The sequence below is a fragment of the Vigna unguiculata genome, chromosome 6 (genome assembly GCF_037176805.1).
Source record: "Vigna unguiculata cultivar grain cowpea cultivar isolate G323 ecotype 2 chromosome 6, ASM3717680v1, whole genome shotgun sequence".
NCBI lineage: Eukaryota > Viridiplantae > Streptophyta > Magnoliopsida > Fabales > Fabaceae > Vigna > Vigna unguiculata.
In genome coordinates, this window is record NC_140797.1 from 10646212 (window position 1) to 10651020 (window position 4809).

A 4809-nucleotide genomic window follows, 5' to 3' on the forward strand; every position below is an offset into this window, starting at 1 on the left:
GTGCTTGCGGGATATTTCATTTTAGCACCTACTTTGTGTTCCAAATTTTAGTTTTTTTTCTCATTGTAATTGTGGCCTACTTAGGTGTCTTGGGAAACCACAAGGTGTTCAATCCCATCTCCTAAGTAGAACCTTTCTCACCTATAGTGAAACGTTTTTAGTGGTAAGTGTGTTGAAAGTTCTAAGTGCTTTCTCACCTTGGCTTAGGCCGCATAGTTTACATTCATGTTTTCACGTTGCATAATGGCTTGATTTGTAAGACCAAAGTCTCTAAAATTTTGCCACTTAGGGGTCCATTTTTAGTGTTCAATTTCATTGAGTCTTGTTTGCTTGTTTTGTGCTTAGTGACTCAAGTGATTCTATTTACTTAGCACTTAGACAATTGTGTAATTATTGAAACCTTTTACAAGTGTATCTTCGCAAGGATTGGCCTTGGTATTTAAGAAGTCCTAAAGACTCACCTCGCCTAACCTGGAGATCCACTTGTGATTGATTTCCTCTACTACACTTTGTTCAAGTTTCATAAGTTCATTCAATCACCATAAGTACATATTCTACATATAGTCCTAGGTTGCATAAGCATGGTAGTCATGAGTTGCATCATAGATTTCATAGTGACATTCCATTCTTTGGGGAGGATATAGGACCAATATCATTTAGAGATTGGATGTGGGATACAGAGAAGTTGGTGCAACCATTGTTTAGTAAATATAGTCAATTTGACATTCTTAGGCATGTTACTTCTAGGTTTATAGGACGTGCATTCGAGTGGTGGCAAAAGAGATACTCTAGAGTACAAAAGGGGAGAGAATCATGCATTAACACATATTATGAATTGAAAAGCATGCATGTGGAAACATTTCATTCCCCCTTCATTTAGGATAACTAGAGAGCAACAATCTAGGATAGAAAACTTCATTGACATAGGTGATGCATTCATCCAAAATCTTGCTAAGTTTTCTAGACTAGAAAAAAGATTTTAAGAACAATTTGGACTTGCTCTTGGGTGAACAAAGAGTAAGAGAAAAACATAGGAAAGAGCAAGCAAAACTTAAAAAGCTTCGAGAGTGTGAAAAGAAGAGAGAAAAAGAAGAGCTTGAGAAGCTTCATGCTAAAAGAGCACAAGAAGAAAAAGAGATAAAAGAGAAGAAGAAAAGAGATGAGGAAGAAAAGGCTAAAGAGGAGAGTCTTAGAATAGCCAAAGAAGAAAAAGAAAGAAAAGAGTATGAAGAAAAAGAGAGAGTTAAAAAGAAAAGAGGAAGAGATTAAAAGGAACCCAGGTTTAGTTGTTGTGAGCCTTAAAAAACCCTCTTGATTTGAGGTCAGATCCTCTTTAAGTGGGAGGGGATGATGTGATCCCAACAAGGCTTATAGCTTGGACCAACGCCTAGGCCCAAATCATGCTCAAGGCCCAATCCATGGCCCACATGCATCTCAATCCCAAAGCCCACCAAGAAGCCCAATAATAAGGGGCATGCTCAAAAAGATCCAATTGGGCTTCATCCAAGATGGCCCAAACCCACATGGGCTTCTCACACTCTTCACATGGGCCAAAGAAGATGTGAAGATTTGAAGAGGTGTATCAAAGAGTAGTAGAATAGCAATAAGATTGGCCCATTGTTTAGGCCTTGTTTTCTAGAATAATAAGTCAAACAATGTTCAGTTGAATTAATAAAATTGGTCTTGACTAAGCCCAATAGGAGGTTTGACCGTGAGCTACCAAAGGTCAAAGGTGGACTAAGTGGAAGTCAACATTCCTTCTTACACCTCACGGATCCAAGGGCTAGGAATGTTTCCTCCTTTTCCAAGGCATCATCCAATGGCCATGAGCCTTGCTCCTTCTCCAAGCCATCTTTCATGGTCAAGATTGAATGTCTTTCTCATCCAAGGGCTAAAAGTGCTTATGTGTATTTGCTTTCATATAAAAGCCTAAATTTTAGGCTATTGTAATCACTCTTGAAATTTTTAATAGAATGTTTGTGTTGAGACCACTCCACTCTTCTATTACTTTGAGAGCACCTAAGCTAGAGGTTTACAACATTTCCTCTAGCCACCTTCCACTAGTCTAGTTTCTAATCTAGTTCTCCTTTCACCACTCCAAAATGTCATTGCTATAAGAGCCTTAAAAACATGTCTCCATGCACTAGTGCATTTTGAACTTTTTAACTCGGACTTTATGTCTCGGTTATAACAAAAATGAGGCATATAAATATGCGGTGACAATTTTGAAATTTATGCCTCGGTTATTAATTTAACCGAGGCAGATTACAATTTTCTACCTCAATTCTGAGAGACCCGAGGCATAATGCCCCTCCAAACTTTTCGCTTTTCTATTATTTCAAATTTTTTAAATTTAAAAGAAAAGTTTATACCTCAGTCGTGATTGAACCAAGACAGTATAACAGATATGCCTCGGTTTCCAATTGAACTGAGGCAGAAGTGGGTTAAAAAACCTAAAAATCAGAATTAGTTTAATCTCCTCTGGTGCGTGTGAACGTGAAGAAGAACCTGTCTACTTCTCCATTGCAGTCCCGCTACCCACCACCATAGACTCTGCCCCGTGCCTGCCTCCTCCGCCTGATGCCGGCGTTCCGCCTCTGAGGACGGGTTGTTGCGCCTGTTGCATTTTCGTTTTGTGAATTGAATCGATTTTGGAGTGCTTTTTTTCTATTTTGTTGTTGTGTTTTGGTTGCAGTATAATGTGGTGATGATTAATTTTTCGATTCTTCCATTCTCTGTTTTCTCCCTTTCTCTTGTTGCATTTTCGCAATTAGGGTTTGTTCTTTCTCCATTTTTCGCTTCTTCTCCTCGTTCTTTCTCTTCTTCTTTTGTGTTTCTTTTCATTTATTTTTTCGTTGCTGCAGATTTGTAATTGAGAAAGAAGAAGAAAAAGAAAGAAGAAGAAATTAGAGGGGTGTTTGATCGGGTCCTCAGGTAAAGATATGAGGCTTTTCGTGTCTCTTTCTCTTTGCTTATTTCCTACACCAGCAACACTTTCCCCACCGTTAGTTTCTTTCTCCTTTCTCTTTTTCGCTTTTCAAACGTTAACATTGGGTCTGGGTGATTGTTCAGTTCCACTGATTGAAGAAATTCAGATACGTTTTTCTTGCCATATGCATTTCGGGAAGTGATGGGACTTGTTTCATAAGCCTACAAACGGCATTTTGTGAAATTATAATGGATCTTGATTATGAAGTTTGGTTTAGCAAATTGATATTGTTGTATTCATGTTTTATGGAAGACAAGCATTCAATGTTCGTGGATCTTGTTTATAGTAAGGAACTGTTTCATTTTATAAAAAATGATGATAAAATGAATGTTTTTGTTTCAGAGTTGAAGCATTATGCACCTGGTGTTCCCATCATTCTGGTTGGCACAAAGCTTTCTATGTTTGTTTATGTATACTTTGATACTGGTATTGTCATTCATCAGATGCTCCTGTCCTGCTTATTTATGATTATCTATCAATTTCATTTATGCTTGTTTGTCTTACAATATGAAATATACAAACTTAACCCAATGGGTTTCATGTCTGGTAACTATTGACTTTTGATATTGTACAACATCTTTGAAATTCATCTTAAAAATAAAAAACGTCAATTAATTTGAAATAAAAAAGATTATATGTTTAATAGAAATTAACGGGGATATAAACTTAACAAAACCAAATTGTCTTATAACTGTTTCGGATTATTATCTATTTATTAAGTCTTTATAAGTATATGAAACTTATTTTTTATTTTTTATTAATCATTTTAATCTTTATAAATATTATTTTAATCTCTTCTAATTGTTGTATATGTTACTTTTAATCCTTTTATTCCCTGTGTGTATTATTTTTAACGTTTTCATCCCTAAGATTATAGGATTAATTTGTTTTTTTAAATATGCGTAAAAGAAATAGTTTATAAATAAAAAATATAAAAGGAAAAGTTGTTCTGGTAACTTGTCTTCTCTGCAGAATCTATATCAGTACAAAAATTCTTTGGTAGGTTGGTAGTTTTAGTTTTATTCATGCATTGTATTCTTTGAAAGGCACGCCATGTTTCTAAATATATGTATTATAATTTTCAGATAATCTTCCGATTAGGTTCTTTGGCTAATTGAGGTGACAAATATGTGACACCGGGAGAAAGCTGGAATGAAAATCGAGGCATAAAGGTTATTCATTTTTTTTTTTAAATTTTAATAACTTAAGGCTTCGGTTATTGTACCATTGGGACAGTACGAGACACTTTTTTGTCTCGAGTTAGACCCGAAGCAGAAGGATTAATTTTGTTTTTTATTTTTTAATTTTTAATGACTATTAGGTATCGGTTGTTCTAAGATCTGAGATAGTAACAGTTGGATATGTTTAAGTTTTCAACCGAGGTCAAAAACTAACTCTTTTTACTTCGATTGCATACGTCTCGATTCTAAAATTGAAGCAAAATAACAAAAATAATCGCCGTTAAATATTCTTTTTACACTGCTATTTTCTGCTGTCTATGGAGCTCCATCACTTTTTTTGAAGCATCACTAAGTGAAACTGAAGAATTTTAATAAGATTCTACACCACGTAATATTCATGAAGAATGCTCACATAAACAGAGATTGGTTAAAACGATGTTAGAATAATATATACAAATATTTCGATAGTAATGGTTTAAACAATACTAAAAGTTATAATATAATTATGTCTATCTTTAGCTTTTATAAGTATTTTCTAGCTTCTAAGACAATGAAAAGAATGTAAACATAATTTTAACAAATTAGGAAATATCGATAAAGTGTGTTTAAAAATAATACTTCAAATTCATCTAACTATAA

At 34.7% G+C, this 4809-nt stretch overlaps 1 long non-coding RNA gene across 2 annotated transcripts; it reads left to right on the forward strand.

The window, feature by feature from the left end:
- Nucleotides 1–2020: 2020 nt before the first annotated feature.
- On the forward strand, nucleotides 2021–4366 carry LOC114187532 (uncharacterized). Of its 2 annotated transcripts, XR_014995743.1 has the most exons (4): nucleotides 2021–2775; nucleotides 2865–2934; nucleotides 3332–3415; nucleotides 4075–4366. It is a non-coding gene; the product is annotated as an uncharacterized LOC114187532 (long non-coding RNA). The 2 variants fall into 2 exon arrangements; XR_014995742.1 differs by having other exon boundaries at nucleotides 2047–2934.
- The last annotated feature ends 443 nt before the right edge of the window (nucleotides 4367–4809 follow it).